Below are 18,899 nucleotides of genomic sequence, written 5' to 3'. Positions count from 1 at the left end.
AGCAAATTGGGTACATTAAGTTGTAACTAGGAAGCCTAGAAAGTAGCTATGTTAGAAATAAAACCCACATATCTAACGGAAATGCAACACATTTCTACAATGTATATATTCCATCTAAATAATCAGTTCATCTAAATTGGAATCTCACTAGAATATTGAAATTAGTTCTGTGCTTTCCTTGTATGTATTCAGTGAAGTTTTGTATTTGTAACAAATTAAAAAGTCAAGTAATCCTTGAGATATTGGCTCATTGTCACTCCAATGGATTAGCCTTTTTCCATATGGCCATAAATTCAAAGATTCAGTATTAAAGAAAAGAATTTTATTTATTTAATTGTTGCTGCTTTTTCAATAAATGTAATCATAATCTATAGAGAGATTCGTAACTTTGAATACATTATGACTGTTTCTATCAAAGATTTTCTTTATGATAGAAATCTTTTTAATAGTGTCAGCTCTAGTTAATTTCACATGTGAATACTGATGTAAAAGGTACTGTTTTAAGATATAGATATGTGGTAAAAACTGCATATGTTGAAACAAACCAAGAGAGCTATATGTCGATATTTTCTTCTAAGTAGCATGAACATTTAACCAAATTGCAACTTGGTTTAGGAAAAATCTACACTTTTAAATAATATTGCTAAAGAGCTTAGCTAAATAATTATAGCTCTTCAACTAGTCCTCTATATATTGTGCTTATATGTGGCAAGAGCATTGTGCTATTTTGAAGAGATCGCAAAATGGGGCATATTCATATTAACTTTCCTTTTTATCTAGAATAAAGATGAAGGCTTCTTCCGGATCACTGAGCCTTTGCTATTTTACTCTGACTTCATTCTCCAATCAGCAGTATGTCTAAATACAATATTAAATAAATTATAATAAGCATTTAATTAGACCACTATGAAAGTATGAAAGTAGTCAAGTAATGTGAACAGACATGTTTTTAGCATCTTTTAGATTTCTATGATCATTTGGGAAATTTTACTTGTCACTATTAAATAATTAATTGTAGAGAAAAGGACCATCCAGAGACTGTTAAACAAAAAGGAGAGATTTGACTAAATAATGGAACTCACATGAAGACACTATTCATGTATGCCATATTTTCATAATTCATATTCTATATATATCCAAATTATATGTTGCAATAGAAAACTAAATCTGATTCTGAATATGTATGCTTACACACACATGCATACATACATACATGCAATTTGATAGAAGTCAGTAGCACATGGAGGTATCTTGTGCAACGTAGGCATTTAACATAGAGGCTTACAGCTCAGAAAGTGTACTGTGCAAACATTAATACAGCCTGCCATTTGCCAAGGGAAATACTTTCGTGAGGCTCATTAATTTAATTGGTCCCTGTCATCTAGTTAAAAAGGAGAAAAGAGGAGCGTTTTCTGACTATACCAAAGATGGTTAAAAGTTCTATTAGGTTGTGCAGCACTTGAGAAATTTTCAAGTCAGGAAGGAAATTGAATTGAGGAAATTGAATTCAGCACTTTGTACAACCTGCCTCCCCCACTCCATCTCTCATGTGGTGAGTCACAAAATTTCGAACTAGAACAGAGCTGGAACTCTTAAATATTAGAGCTTGCACTAATTAATCTCTTCCTTTTAATTGCATGTAAATGTATTTTATGTCTCAAGGCATAACCGCAGTTCGTATCAATTCCACTGTGATGTTCCCCTAACACGCCTCCACACTCCTAGCCTAAGAATCCATGTGAACATCTCTCTCTGCCTTCCACTGCTGATCTTTTGCAAATTCAAAGGTTTCATTCTCTACTCACTATCTGTCCTCAATTGTACATTGTGTCCCTCCCCACCTTAACATGGAAGAGACAAGGAAGACCTCATTAACTAGTAGCTCTTTCCTTTGCTTCTGGCCCCCCCTTCTTAATGACACATACATATTGGAAACAGATGTTTGGGTGCTTCTGGGAAGTCCCTCTTGGAGCTGGCCCCTATGGAGTAAGAGCGATAGCAGGTGTTCTGGGCAGTATTTGTCACCCCATTTGTAGGACGTGAAAATATTTCCAATAAAATCTGGCACTCCTTTTACCTCAGGCTGTCTCTCCTTGAGGCCTAGCATCCTGCTAAGGATTCACATCCGCTTTCCGTGCCCTAAGTGTTCTTTGCAGGCCCATTCCATTCTGTTTATGGATCATGATCCTTCTTGTTTCTTATCAACATGGCAATCACTACCTCCTAAAATAGGAGTCAGAAAACTACAGCCATGGTCTAAATCCTGAGGCCATCTATGTTTGTACAGCCCAAAAGTTAGAATGGTTTTTATATTTTTAAATAGTTGGAAAAAAAGTCAAAAGAAGAATAATTCATTACACCTAAAAATGATGCAACATTCAAAATTCAATGTCCATAAATAAAGTTTCATTGAAACATAGCCATTCTCATTTATTGATGTATTGTTTGTGGCTCCTTTCACGTTGTAATGGCAGAGTTAGATAGTTATGACAGAGAGCATTTTGTTCTAAAATCGTTTCTTCTAGGTCCTTTCAGAAAGCTTTCCAAACCCTGCCCTCGAATACTATTAGAACACAGGAATGAAGGTTTTAGAGCATGTTACTTCAGGCAAGTCCGTTAGGATGTTCTGGGTTTGGTGTGAAGAACTGAGAGTTCGCCACAGACCGATTGAGATTAAAATGAGTGAAATAATGAGCCTGCACAAAAAGCTAGGCTTCTATGTTCTCCTAATAAAAGTACCTCAACGATACTGTATTTGCCCACACCTGCTTCTCTCCCTTTCAGCTCAACACGTGGGTGGGCATGTTTCAGCAGCCAAAACTTTGATTTAGTGCCTAAATCTGTGTGCCTTACTGTGATAGTTTGTTAAACTTTCAGAGCTCTGGTTTCTCCATCCAGAAAATGAACTATTTGAAATAAATAGTGTTTTTGGTTTTTTTCTTGTTCCCAAACTCCAATTTTGTGGTTGTACTGGTTGTACAAAGAACATCAATCCTCAAAATTTAAAGTTTTGAATCAGTTGTTGAATTCCAGTGGTAAACATTTGAAAAAAGATGGTTTTGTCTCAGTGAAGCATCTCATACTGTGAGAATTTTGTTTTGTCTCTAAAATGTCTCTTCCATCCCAAACCACCTGGCACAGTTCAACATGTACCATTAGTCACTGAGAGAACCCATCATCCTAAAACCCAGCACATCTTAGACAAGATCCTCACCAGCCTGCTCTTTGAGTACTTTGTATATGTCTCAATAGTGTTGCCTGCTATGGAGGGTAAGGATGCCACTGAACTTGTCCACATACGCAATCTCTCCCTAATTCTATTAAGCCAAAGTTTGTATTCTATTTTCTAAATTAGTTAAGACCTGTAGCAAAATTAGAAATATTTTTTTCTTTTTGGTTAATTGCCCTCATTAAGGGAACATTGGCGGCTCCCCTGGGTCACTAGGGCAGTTTCTTTTGCATTGCAAATGCTTTCTCCCCTAAGTGAAAATGCATGCTGTTTCATGGAGACACTCAAGCTGTACCCTATTCCAGGCTACCCGTGGGTTTTTTTAAATGTGGTAAACAACTGCTATATTTTAAAGGACAGCCATTGAGTCTTCCTTTCACAGGTTGTTATCTGCAAGTTGTTCTTTTGCTTTCTTAAAGGGGCCTTATTGGAAATTCACCTGCATGGACAGTAATCAGGGTCTTTTGGCTTGGCAAATGGTTTCTACACTGAAAATTACACTTTCTTAGATACTGGCTGTGCCCTATTTCTTCTTGTTTGCACTCAAAAGTTGGCTGAATCATTCAACTTTCCTTCTGCTCATTAGCTATAGACTTACAAGCCAGTCTTGAATTATTCAAATGGATTTTCTTTTTTGTTACAAAACTCACCCGTGGTAGGAGAGTTTGATTCAATATCAAAGACAAACTGCTGCCCCTTTAAGGATGCACTCTTTGGGCTCCTTGCAGTAACTCTTCTCCACAGGTGTGCTGCACCTGCACCTTAATTGTTCCAAATACTTGGGTGACTGGTCTATTTTGAAAGTTCTCTCTAGGAAAAGCAACTGCACCACCAGCCTGGATAATCTCTCCCATGATTATACACTCCTTACAACCAGGGAAAGTTTAGCCTTTTCTGTCCACTTAGTAAAAGGCAACAGTTTTTCTTTTCTTACTCTATCCAAATTTGCATCTGGAAAACTGGGCAACATCATGGTTTTCATAACATGACTTGAGCAGCTCCCAATAGAAATTCTTTACTCAGTTAAATATTAAATGTAAGACAAATGCTAATTGTTCCTATGCTTTTCTGTTAAGCATTGTTTGAGAAATGGTTAGGCTTGACAGCCGTTATAAGGAAATGTAAGAGCATGATCATCTTTTGTCTCTCTCTGCTAACAATTAAGACAGAATCACTTTAAATGGTCAGACATCTGTTTGGTGCTATTCTTACTTTCATTCTCTGGGAATTTCCTCAGAATATCTCGGTCACATCCCTAAGAAAAGTTTGCTTTGTCATAGATGGAGTTTCCCTGTTAACAAAACTCAGGTGGAATTGATGAAGAATTATTGCTTTCCCATCTGCTGTATAAATTTAGGATTTTAAAGATTTGATATGGAGAATTCAGAGTTCCCTATGGGCCACTTAGAAGTAAAATGATGTGATAAGGAGCCCGGACAAAGAGCCAGGGTTCAAATCTCTCCTAATAAAAGTACTTCAACTGAAATCTACTTGCCCACCCTCACTGCTTTCTCCTCAAATTCATTGTGTGGGTGGTTATGGACACAGAGGGGAATTCGTGTGAAAATAGTGGGGGAAATTGAAACCATTCATGAAATATCATCATCCAATCAGACTGGGACCAGGTATACTATGTAGTCAATAAAATTGCTTACAGTTTTATTCAAGAAAGCTCTATACTTGTCCCAGGTTACTACCTTGAGAGAGCTTTCAGGGCATGCCACAAGGAGGGGAAATCAGGCAGAGCCCAGGGGCTTCCCTACATAACGGAGACAGAGCTGAGAGTCCAGGGAGATCAAGAAGGCAAGAGTTTTCAGGACAGAGTAGTGGAAAGAAAAGTGCTATATAGGGAGAAAACTCTGAAGATCTTTAGAGGATCCCCCTTGAATATTCAACAAATTACTAACCAGCACAAGTGTATGAGAAAAGTGCTCAAGGCCTGAGAAAAAAAAATCCAAAAAGATTAGAGGGAATAGTATCCAGCACTCACACAGGGCTGGGAATACTGTCTGTCCCACCAGTAGTGGAAATCCATCATTTATGCTGCTTGAGTAGAGAACTAAGGTCTTGTGTTAGTAGAGGGAATCGTTAGCCCTAGACTAAATTTTGCTCTGATTTTACGAAAGCAATCTTAAAAGGAAGATCCGAAAGTAGTAAACAGTTCTTAGAATTATATTTCACGTGCTCAAAAAGTTGGGGAGAGAGGTAGTAGATATAAAAAAGATCAAAATTGAAGTTCTAGAAATAAAAAGTACAACATGTGAGATGAAAAATACACTGGATAGGAGTAACAGCAGATTAGGCAATGTGGAAGAAAGAAGTATTACATTTGAGACATAAGAATAGAAATTATCCAAAGTGAAACACAGAGAGGAAAGCCAATTTTTAAAAATTTATAGAGCATCAGTGAGCTGTGAGACAACTTTGAACAGAGAACATAGGTGTAATTTGTAACTCTCCAAAAGAGAAGATGGAGGCAGAAAAAATATTTGAAAAATTAGCAGCTAAAAGAATTTCCAAATTTGATGGAAGTATAAACCCACAGATCCAAGAAGTTAAACAAAATCCAAGCACAAAAAATATGAACATTAAACTAAGGCACATAATCAAAATACTCAAAAAAATCCTCATCATAAAAGCAGTCAGAGAAAAATGACATGTCTCATACAGAAGAACACAATGGAACAAAATAAGAATGACAGTAGATTTCCTGCCAGAAACAATGCGAGCAAGAAGACAGTGGAGTGACATCTCCAAAGAACTGAAAGAAAAACTGTCCATCTAGAATTCATTTTCCATGAAAATATCTTCCAAAAATCAAAGTAAAAGATGTTTTTCAAACATACAAAAGGTGAAATAATTCATCAACAGCAGAACCCTGCTACAAGAAGTGTTAAAAACAGTTCCTCAGGCAGAATTAAAATACCAGATAGAAATATAGATCTGCACAAAGTAATCAGCAATACCTGAAACGGCAACTACATGGATAACTATATAATTTTTTTTTATCATTTAGTAAATCATTTTAAAATACAATTGACAGTTTCAATGAAAATAACAGAGTATAGACAGGCTTACAACATACCTATAAGTAAAATATACGAGCAAAATAGTATAAAGGCTGGGGAGGGAAAAATAAAATATAGTGTCATAAGATTCTTATATGCAATGAAGTACAACACCACTCAAAGTAGAATATGATGAGTTCATATTATGGCTGCGTCAAAGCAACCAGTAAATTAAGAAACAAATAGTTACAGTTAATAAGCCAACAAAGGAAACAAAGTAGAATCATATAAACAGCCACTTAGTAAAAAAGAAGACATAAAAAGACCAAAATGAAATTAAAAACAAATGTGACAAACAGAAAACAAGTAGCATAATAACAGATATTAACCCCACCATATTGATTATCACATTAAATGCAAACGTCTAAACACCTTATTAAAGGCCGAGATTATAAAATTGGATAAAAAGTCAATTTTCTGCCTACAGGAAATGTTATTTAACAATAAGCCTACAAATAATGTAAACGTAAAATAGGGAAAAATATATATCATGCAAATGCTATCATTCATCAAAAGAAAACTTGAGAGGTGACAGTAGCATCAGAAAAAGTGGATTTAAGAACAAAATGTTACCAACAATTAAAAGAAAGTCATCTCATAATGAGAAAGGAGTCCATTCATTAAAAGGATATATCAGTCTTAAAAACTTTTGCATTTAATAGCAGAGCTTTCAAATATATGAAGGAAAACACGATAAAACTGCAAGAAAAATGTTCAAATTGACAATTATATTCAGAAGCTCTGCTGCACCTCTCAATAATTGATAGAACAAGCAGACATAAAATCAGAAAGACTACAGAAGAACTGAACAATGCTATCATCCTAATCAACATTTATACAAGTCCACCCAAAACTCCAGTAGAATAAGATTTTTTTCAACTGTCTATTTACCAAGGTAGATGCTGTTCTGAGCCATAAGACAAGTCTCAATGAATCTAAAAGGATTTAAGTGATATAGACCATAATAGACCATAACAGAATTAAATTAGAAATAAATAACAGAAAGATATCTGGAAAAGTCATCAAATATTTAGAAACAAAGAGCACACTTCTAAATGACCCATGATCAAAGAAGAAATTAAAAAAGGTAATTAGAAAGTATTTTGAATTGAATGAAAATAAAAACATAGAATATAAAATTCATGACACTCTATTTAAACAGGGCTTATGCTAAAATTTATAGGACTAAGTGCTCATATTAGGAAAAAAGGAAAGTGTCAATCAATAACCTTAGCTTCTATTTTCACAAACTAGGAAAAAAGAGCAAATTAAATACCATACAAAGAGAGGAAAGGAAATAATAAAGATAAAAACAACAATAAATAAAATACGAAGTAGAAAAACAATAGAGAAAATCAACGAAACCTAAAGATGGTTCTTTGAGGAAATCAATAAAATCAATAAATTTCTAGCCAGAGTCATGGGGCAGGGGGGAGGGAAAGAGAGAAAACACAAGTTGTCATATCAGGAAAGAGAGAGGTCATATCAACATGTTCCAAAAATATCAAAAAAATAATAAAATATTGTGAACACCTTAATGTAAATAAATTTGAGAATTTGGATGAAATCGACAGATTCCTTGCAATACTTGCACTATCCAATCTCACTCAAGAAGAAGTGGATTATTTAAATAGTTGTACATCTATTAAAGAAATTTGTAGTTAAAATCTTTATCACAAGAAAAACTACAGGCACAGATAGCTTCCTTGGTAAATTCTATCAAATATTTATTGAAGAAATAGTAATAATTCTGCATAAATTATTCCAAAAATTTGATGAAGATGGAATATTTCCAACTCATTCTATTCTATCAATATTACCCTAATATGAAAAACAAATCAAAAATACTACAAGAAAGCAAGGTACAGAAAAATGAACACAGGTGCAAATATTTACACAAAATTTTAGCAAATTGACTCAGACAATATTTAGAAAGCTTCACATATCATGACCAAGTGGGATTTACCCCAGAATGCAAGATTGATTTAACATTCCAAAATCAACCAATTTAATTCATTTTGTGTATTTGTTTTCCAAGCTGTGTATTAAATTTAATAAGACTAGCATTTAAAACAATACCCACTTATTAGTGCATATTCTGTAGGTCAGAAGTCCAGCATGTTGTGGCTATGTTCTATGTTTAGGATATCACAAGGCAGAAATAAAGGTGTTGGGTGGTCTGAGTTCTTATCTAGAGGTTCTGAAGGGGAAATCTGATCCCACTTTTATTCTTATTGGCAGAATTCAGTTCCTTGTGATGTAGGTCTGAGATCCCTTTTTCTTTCTGACTTGTCAGCTAGTGACTTAAATCAGGTTTTAGAGATGGCTCATATTCCTTAATATATCTCCCTCCATATTCCAGCCAGCAGCAACGTGTCAAATCCTTTCAGGCTTCAAATCTCTGATTTCTTTTTCGGCAATCAGTTAAAAGATACTCTGATTTTACAATGATTCCAAAAGATGTATGTACCCTTATGTTCATTGCAGCATTGTTCACAACAGCCAAGACGAGGAAGAAAACAAATGCCCATCAATGGATGAATACTACTCAGCCATAAAAAAGACAAAATTGTGCCGTTTGTGGCAACATAGATGGAACTTGAGGGTATTATGTTAAGTGAAATGTCAGAGAAAGACAAATACCATATAATTTCACTCAGATGTGAAAGATAAACAAACACATAGATAAGGAGAATAGGTTAGTGGTTACCAGAGGAGAAGGGGTGGAGGGAGGGCAAAAGGGGTACAGGGGCAAGTACTTATGGTGATGGCTAAAAACTGGACTGCTGGTGGTGAACAGGATGCAGTCTATGCAGAAACTGAAATATGGTGATGTACACTTGCCTGAAATTTATGCAGTGTTGTAAGCCAGTATGACCTCAATAAAATAATTTCAAAAAAGCATAAAAAGATACTCTGATTTTAATGGTGTTATTTCCTAAAGTTAAGTGTGCAATGAAAAATAATATAATCATGGGAATAAAATCTATCCTATTCATGGTCCTCAGGATTATGCAGAGTACGTACACTGGGGCAGGGGGTGGTAGGAAATGTTGGGAAACATATTAGAATCCTTTATATCTCATCATATTAAACTAAAAAAGCAAGAATCATACGATTACCACAATAGATGCAGAAAAGGCATTTTATAAAATCAAACACCAATTCTAATAAAAATTCTCATGGAATTAGAAGCACAAAAGGACTTAACCTAATAAAAGGGATCTATAATGTTATATTTAATAGTAAAATAGTAAGAAGGTCAAAGGGGCCAAATTTCTAGTTATGAAATAAGTCATGTGGATGTAACATACAATAGAGTGACTATAATTAATAATACTTTATTGCATATTTGAAAGTTGCTAAGAGAGTAAATATTAAAAGTCCTCATCATAAGAAAAAACATTGTAACTGTGTATGGGGACAGATGTTAAGTAGACTTGTGGTGGTGATGATTTTGCAATATATACAAATGTTGAACCACTATGTTGCACACTTGAAAACTAATTTAATATTATATGTCAACTATACATCAATAAAAAAAGAGTTAATGCTTTCTCCCTGTTATGGATTGAATTGTGTCCCCTCAAAATTCATGTGTTGAAGCCCGAACCCCCAGTATCTCTGAATGTGCATGTATTTGCAGACAGGTTCTTTAAAAGGTAGTTAAGTTAAAATGAGGCTGTTAGGACGGATCCTAGTCTAATCTGACTGGCATCCTGGAAGAGGGTACCAGGATACAGGCGAGACACCAGGGATGCCAGCATACAGAGACAAGACCAGATGAGGACACAGCGAGGAGACAGCTGTCTGCAAGCCAAGGAGAGAAGCCTCAGGAGAAACCAAATCTGTCAACACCTTGATCTTGGACTTCTATCCTCCAGAACGGTGAGAAGTAAATTTCTGTTGTTTCAGGGACCCAATCTGTGGTATTTTGTTCTGGCAGCCTTAGCAAACTAAGACACCTGTGAATATAGGAACCAGAAAGAGATGTTTGCTTTTAGGACTTCTAGTAAACCTTGTGCTAGCAGTTCTACCCAATGCAATCAGGCAAGAAAAATAAATAAAAAGCCATCCATATTGAAAAGGAAGAGGTAAATTGTCTTTATAGATGGATAGGATGATCATCTATAGAATAATGGAGGGCAACTACCAAAAAACCAGTAGAACTAAAAAATGCGTTTAGCAAAGTTGCAGGAAACAAGATCAATGTATGAAAACCAATTCTATTTTTGTATAATAGCAACAAAAATTAAAAATTTAAATTTAGAAAAGCTTTTACAATAGCATAAAAAATACAAACCACTTAGGGATAAATCTAATGAAAGTTTTAAAGGAACTATACATTAAAAATTATAAAACGTTGGGAAAAATTAAAGAACACACATACACAAATATATATATTCCATATGTCAGAAGACTCAATATTGTTAACATGTCATTTTTATCCTATTTGAGCTATAAATTCCGTGCAATTCAAATCAAATACTAGCAGGCTTTTTTTTGGCAGAAATTTATAAGCAGATTCTTAAATTTATATAGAAATGTAAAGAAACTAGAACAGTAAAAAAAACTTTGAAAAAAACTACCAACCAAACAAGGATAAATGTGAAGGATACACATATCTGATTTCAAGAATTATTATTAGCTACACTAATCAAGACAGTGTGTTAGTGGCATAATGATTGACAAGGAGATCAATGTTTGTCATTTCTCGTTATTACTTTTCCAGCTTCAAGTAACAGTCTTCCTGCCCTTCCTCCCTCTGCCTCCTGCCCTGTTGCAAGGCCAATGTCACATGTTTTAGAATTTCATTATGACAATATCTCATTTCTGGCAGCAATTTTTGTTTCAAGTATTTATTGGTATGAAACAAACTATCTCAAAACAGCCACTGAAAACATTATTTCATAATTTCTGATTATTTTTATTTTATTAGACTCTGCTAGGTGAATCATCAGATGTAGTATTTTGTTGAGATCACTCAGGGGTCTGGGAATGTGGCTTTGGCTGGAACATTAAAGATAGCCTCCTGCAGGTGTCTTGGTTGTTGTGCAGATGATTGGCTAAGGCACATTGATTCTCCTCCATGTTGCCTTTATCGTTCCCCATGGTCTCTCATTTTTCAGTAGTGTAGCCTGAGCTTCTTATCATGGCAGCTGGCTTCCAAGAAAGTAAATGTAAAGCTTCCAGGACTCTTATGGGCTAAGACTGGAACTAGGAGCGAAGCAGGATAGGGAAGAGGGAAAGAGCCAAGTAAGAATGTGCTCTCAGGTCAAGTCTAACCTCAGCTTGATTTAGAGGTGGGCTTATGAGTATAACCTCACTGTAGAGATGTTCCCTCTTGAGTCAAAGATAGGGTCCCAACTGTCCCAGATTTCCGAGTATCAGCACTGAAAGTTCCATGTCCCAGGAAATTCCCCCATCCCAGGCAAACTGGGAGAGTTTGTACCCTTAGCAAGCTTTTATACTTCTGTATCAGTTACTCAATGGCTACAGGCAACTACCCTACAGGAGATAGGGCATATAACCTCCTAGGAGAGGTAGCTTCTGTTAGCTGGGGGCAATTCTCAGGACAGGGGGTTGTAGCTGTGAATATTAGTGGCCAACCATCATAGTAGCTGGAGGATGTCTGCCCTGACCCCACATTAGATAGGCTTCAAAATAGCAACTACAAAATTAGTGGTCCTGTTAATTTTCCTAGCAAACGATCTCTTAATGATTCACTACTTTCCATCTCTATATCCACCATCCTAGTTTAAATTCCCATGATTTTCACTGGAAATACTGCTATCACACTTTTATAGACACCCTAAGGAAGATGGGGCTGATGGCACCGTGGAAACCCAAAGCTATGTGCTTTTGGGCAAATAATAACCTCTATGTCCATGTCTCAACTTTCTCACCCAAGAAATGAAGAAAATAATGATGCTAAAATTGTTTTTTTCCACACACATATTTAAAAATACTCTATGCCCATCATTTCAGATATGTAGTCCATCCTCATGGATTTTATAGTCTAGCCACTTTTTATCTGTGAAGATAAAATAGTTTAATGTGAAAGAAAAACGGTACCTACAAGAAAAGATGAAATTAGAATGTAGGCTCATGAGGTCAGTCATTCCTCTTATTGAGGATTCTTTTTTCCTACGGCCTGTAACCACTCTAGACAAAAGTAGGTAATCAATGAAGATTGTTAACAGCTGACTGACTGACTGAGTCAAATGATGTATTTAGCATCTTCAAGGATATAAAAGACAACCACATAGATAACTTCATGAACTTTCCTGCTCTTCCTCCCTGGGCATTGAGGTACCAACTTAGTTCAGGCTGGCTAGAGACTGGTAGCTTCCAGAGGTTTCCATCCTATTCACAGAAGTAGTAAGGGCTTCAGAGAAAAAACATATTGGCCTGTGTCATTTTCCCCCACCCATGGCGTTGATACCCAGTGTATGTCCTTGAATCTAAGTGTGAGTTTCCTGGTGTCAAGCCATCTTGACCTAAAGATGGTGAGATCTGGAACAAGATTGTTCATCACCAAACAAGAAATTTCTGAACAATTTGAAAGATATCTCATAAGATAGTGCAGAATAACAAAATAACATCTTGGCTCCTATCATCATTTGTCTCCGTTCAAATCCCTCATTTGCTGTTTTTTTAGCCATGTGTTGTGACATCTGTGTTGCCTAATATCATTCTACCTTCATTTCTTTATCTACAATGTGGAGATAATAAAGTGCATACCCCATATAGGTTTTGTGAGGTTTAAACGTGTTTATCTACACAAAATGTTAAGGATAATGCCTGTCATATAATAAGTCATATTATGTAAGATTGTAGGGCCTGGGCCTTGCTTGCTCAGCGGAAACTCCCAGGCCCATTGTAACCATGTGTCTTTCTGGCTCCCTTCTGGGCAGGCAGACCAGCTACTGGGATTTGGCCAGCCTGGATCCTCCCTTATCCCTGAGGAAGAACATGCATCTTAAAGGGAAACAAGCCCTCCATGTGAGCTGCTGTTCCTGGGAATGCTCGTGGTACCAAGGACAGCCCTTTGGCAAGCATGCAGCCTTTTTTCCTCTGCCTACTTAAGCAAGCTTCTCTTAGGGGGCGGTTGTGGGCGTATGCATACTTCTGGCCAGCCGGCCGCCACTGGACACTCTTCCTGTAAGTGAGGCCCAATAAACCTATAAGTCTCGTTCACAGTCTCCGGGTCATTTCTTCGGTCTCCTGGCATGATACCCCGCCATCCTAGCCCAGCTGGGCTTGTGGTGGAACAAAGATATGATATTGTCATATCATATAAATATTGATCAATATTAGCTGTTATAAAGGCATGATCAGAACTCAGATGCTGTTAAAACATTAGGCAATCTGCAATGGAGAAGATGCCTACAGATGTGGAAGCCTTCAGACGATGCTGATTACTTAGTCCCCACCTGCCCTGAGGATATAACAAGAGGAAAGGAGACTATCTTGCAGCTGAGGGTCTTACATTTTAATAAAAGAAGATCCCAAGAGTGAGGAAAGCTAAACAGATAGGGAACTTATAAGGACTTCCTTCCTAGGAAAGACATCGATTTCTGAAAAGAGCATTAACTGTCAAATAAGAAAATTTTAAAAATAACTCAGCCAACACAGAAGAATTTAAAACGAGAAAAGGGAAATGTCTTCCTAAATCATATCAACCAGAAAATGAACATTGTCAATATTTAGCAAACTTTATTCCAGATATACCTCTTACATGCAGTTGAAACGTTCAATAGATGAAGTAATTTTATAAAAATTGCATAATAAGGGCCAGCTTCATGATGTAGTAGTTAAGTTCGTGTGCTCCACTTTGGTGGCCAACAGTTCGCAGGTCTGGATCCCTGTCACGGACCTACAAACTGCTCATCATGTGTAGCATGTGGCAGCATGGCAGCATGTAGGATGTGGCAGCATCCCATATACAAAGTAGAGGAAGACTGGCACAGATGTTAGCTTGGGGACCATCTTCCTTAAGCAAAAAGAGGAAGATTGGCAACAGATGTTAGCTCAGGGCCAATCTTCCTCACCAAAAAAAACAAAAACAACAAAAAACCCCCACAATAATACATACGATTCTTAATATGATTCTTAAAAGAGAGTTATTAAATGTAATTCCACTTGAATTTTAAAGAGGAAAATAAACTGAATTCTTTTAGTTTTATTTTTAAACGCATTCAATTGTCTGTCTCAGTCACCTTTGCTGCATTTTTTGTTTGTTTTGTTTTGGGTGGTGGTGTTCTTAATTTGTATTTCATTTTCTCTTTGGCTGAATGTCAGATTCAAATTCTCTTTTTCTCTAAAATTGCTCACAGGTGTTGAATTCCCTGAGTTCCTGAATGTTGCCTTTTGTTTAAAGGATAATTTGCCTGGTATAAATTTCTCAAATCACTTTTTTATGAGACTTTTATTTTGTATGGTTATTCGTATAATTCTTTATTAACAGAGTTCAGAACTTCCCTAGACTGTCTTGGTGATAATTTTTCTGCATCATTCTCTCCTCTTGGACTGACTGTTTCTCTTCCACCTACAATTTGTCTCTTTTTTGTATGTGGAAAATTTCCTACCATTACATTTATACTACTTCTATGTACCATTTGTGAACTTCTGGTCTTAACATCCAATCACCTTATTGGAAATCATCTTATATTTCTGTTCATTGCCATTTCATATCAATTACCTCTTCTAACTTTATTGTATTTTTGGCATGTTTATGATACTTTTTTTTTTTACTTCTACAGCAGTTTTCACCTCTATAATGATTTTATATATCTCTCTTCCATTAGTTCCTCATTTCAGCTGGTTTACTCTTCATTCCCATAAGATATTTACTTTCTTTAAGTCGTTTTTTATAGTGAAGATATTTTTGTAATTTACTTAAGATTGAAGAGATCTATTCGCTTAATTCTGTTTCCTTTCTTAATTTTTTTATGATACATGTTCTTTGCCTTTTGCTAAGTCACCTTCTCACATCAATGATTTTTTCATACTCTGTTACATCAAAATCCATTGGTCTTTCTTATATTTTCAAAGAATGCTTTATCCATGTATAATTTTGCAACATTGTGCAATGGTCATTTGAAAGTTATTGGTTTACTCAGTAATATAAATCTTATAAAAGTTGCCAAATCTTATTACCCAGTATCAAAGAACTCAGATGTGTTAATGTCACCACCAATATCATCAGAAAAGTCTTTAAATATTTGTAAGCCTTTGAGCTAACAGTGACGGATATCATTTCCCCAAAATTTAGAATTTCATAGGAAAGCTTGAATTTTTATCATTAGCAACAAATGCTGTCAGTTGTTTTCTCGTATATAACAAGCTCACTTTTCTCATTTTTTTGACAAAATGTCTGCCAAGCACCCATGTCTGAATAATCATAGTTTGTCAGTCAATCTTTCAACTAAAAATGATGTTAAATGAAGAAAGCAAGTAGTTCAGTTTGCAAATGAAATGATGACACAAGTGCTTTTCCTGGTGACAACCATCCTACTTCAGCACACACAGGAAGTCCTTTATGCATACTTCTTATTTCACCCAACAGAATATTTAAAAAGACATCTATTTAAGGATTGAATTTTAATGTAATGAATAATTTTACTGCTCCAACAAGAGTGTTCTTAAATGAGACTGGCTTCTTTTCCACTATGATTGCGATAAAAAACACAGTGACTGTTGGTTCAATTTGGTGCCACTGCCTTGATTCACAGTAAGCCAGCCTCAGTTTTACCCACCATGGTTTTGCATCATCATTATAAATATCAACATAACAAGAAGGCAATTAACATCTCAATAGTGCTATAAAAACAGCCTTGACTTTGAATACCATTGAGAAGGCCTCAGGGAACCCTAGGACTCTGTGAACCTCTGTGAACTACTGGCTTCGGCAAAGCTGTGCAAGAAATAAACCAAACTGCTTTCAATGGTTGCCTCATGGTGGTGGCATTAGTAGTAAAAATGAGTCAATCTATTGATCTATTTCTTCCTGTTTTTAATTCTTTCAACTTATGTATTACTTTTAATAAATCATTTTAAAAACCTAATAAAGAGAAATAATAAGAAAAATAATTCTCCTCATAATCAGCAGCAGCAATTTGGCCCAGGTCAAAACATAATTATATCCCAATTATTCTGATGCCTGCGCCAAGGTGACCTCTATTTTTAAAATAATTATTTAATAGTTACTCAACTGATACTGAGAAAAATGCTAATAAAATTATGATTATGCCTTCAAAATATGTATTTTGCATTCTGGATAGATGCTTCATTGATTTATAGAAAATAAAATTCAACAAATGACCAAATTCAACTTGTTGGTAAAATTGAAAATATAATTTGAGTCTTTATAATCATCAGTATGTAAGTAAATATACAGGTGAAATCTTAATTTAATCCTTTAGAGAGTCACATATTTAAAATTGCTTGCTCCTTAGATAAGTTAATGACTTTCACCAAAGCATGCAATAAGCTGAAAAAAACGCAAGTCCCTTAAGAGTGCCAAATATATGTCATTATTCAACAGCCAGTTCCATTTTTAATGATTTCCCTGAGCTACACAGACTAGTTGAATTGAATGATTTAATCAGCACACTATTTCCTATTTTCTCATTTATGCACATTAAACTGAGAATATAATCACCCACATTATATGGAGACCCTTTCACGTCCTGAGTGGTCACAAGTATTATTTTGAGCTTATTTGGCTTGAAAAAACCTAGATTCTATCTGTTCTACATAAACTGATTAAACTTTAATTGCATTTACCATATTTCTTATAGATTTTGTTCAGTGCAATTAAACCAATTAAAGTTATAACATACCTATTCACAGAAGGTGCCAAGAATAAAAGAATTAAGGAAAACTATATTTTTCACTCACTTGATAGCATCTTGAGCTTTTTAAGGACTAGATTACACATCATTGCAATTAATTGAGTGTAATTAAAAAGTAAAGAGATGCTATTACTGTGGTCACTCATTGAGTAGTGTGATAGAAAGTGCTGAAGCTCTGTTGACTGAAAAGCAATTAATGGGGTATTTTTTATGTCATTTATCTCAACAGATACTCTACAGACTCATGGTTTCAAGGACAAAGTTTTGTTCAAATGCGAATTGAAGATACTGGTAATATTAAAAAGATGTGAAACTGAAAAAAAAATCCATCTCTACTGTGCAGGGATTGACAAACTTTTTCTTAAAGTGCTATAGAGTCTCTGCTGTAACTTCTCGACTTTGCCATTGTGGTGTGAAAGCAGCCATAGGTGATACATAAATGGCAGTGTTCCCATGAAACTTCACTTACAGAAACAGGCAGACAGCCCATGGCCATAGTTTGCCCAAAAGTATGTCCTTAAGACTTAATCTCTAGAGTAGTGAGTGTTATAAGCTGCCTTTTCATAAGGAAACATGTCAGGAGCAAAAAGCGGGGTTTGCTCTTCATGCTGGCATATGTATGGGAGCATCATTGGTCGTCCTTGAGCTACAAGAGCAAGCAAAGTTCGGATTTATTTTGGGAACACAATAACATAAAAATCGCTATTATATTGGGTCTACCTTTTCATTTGTTTATACTAAACAGATCCATCCAAAATTTGAAAGAAACTAGGCTGGAGTTAATGAATAGTGTTTTGTTTTCCTCATTCAAGAAATCCATATACAGCAAGTGCTACTCAAGACATTTCAAAAAGTCTTTGATTATAAGTCAGTACTCTCTTTGCTAGTGATTTCCTGAGCAACTAGTGAAACACACACAAATAAATTATTCATCTTTATTTTCTTTTAAGGGCTTCATGTGCGAAGCTCCTAAGATGTAAATATAAACTGGCAAAAAAATTATGCTATTTTGTGACTATGATTTAGGGGATGGGAACTAGAGGCTAAGACATCACTTGCGATACTAATAGTTTAAACCCTTTCCAGATGTTTTGGAATCTTGGAGAAAATTGTCCAAGCAGAACTCCGATCTCCAGTGACTTTCCAGTCTCCCAACTGATGAAGAAAAGCTGTTCTAACTCAGATTCTAAGACCTTTGCCTTTCTTCTGGGAAAGTCATTTGCACATCATTGATACGATAACGTCCCCTATCCTGCTGGCCTCACTGCCCTGGGCTAGCCCAAACTTCTTTCACTCTGAACATAAAACCTTAGAATCTCTTTGTTCCTATCAATGCAATGCAATAGAGTTTTTCGCTTTGAGACAGGTAACAGTAGCTATTGATACAGAAATCTTTTGAGGTGTTTTCTCAGTATAGAAAATTTTGCTTTCCATGCTGGGAGGCACTGTGTATCCTATATCTGAAGTAGACACCCATTTTAATCAAATCCTTAAAAAAGAAAAACATTATTTGCACATCAAATGAAGTAAAACACTCTCCAGCTTTTCTCCTACGCTCCTTGCTTTTGGGAGCACAACCTATGCTCACAAAACACCTATGCCCTCACCCTACAAGTCATCAAAAATGTAACTAAGCTTCTGAAGCTATTGTTCCTTAAAAATGAAAAAGGAAAAGCATGCCAATAAGAGTAGAGTGTATTGAACTTTGAGGACATAAATGTTCTTCCTAGCTGTTGACAAATA

Source organism: Equus przewalskii, chromosome 32, assembly GCF_037783145.1.
Source record: "Equus przewalskii isolate Varuska chromosome 32, EquPr2, whole genome shotgun sequence".
NCBI classification, from domain to species: Eukaryota; Metazoa; Chordata; class Mammalia; order Perissodactyla; family Equidae; genus Equus; species Equus przewalskii.
The sequence above is the reverse complement of the archived record's forward strand: the minus strand, read 5'-3'. Positions refer to the sequence as shown.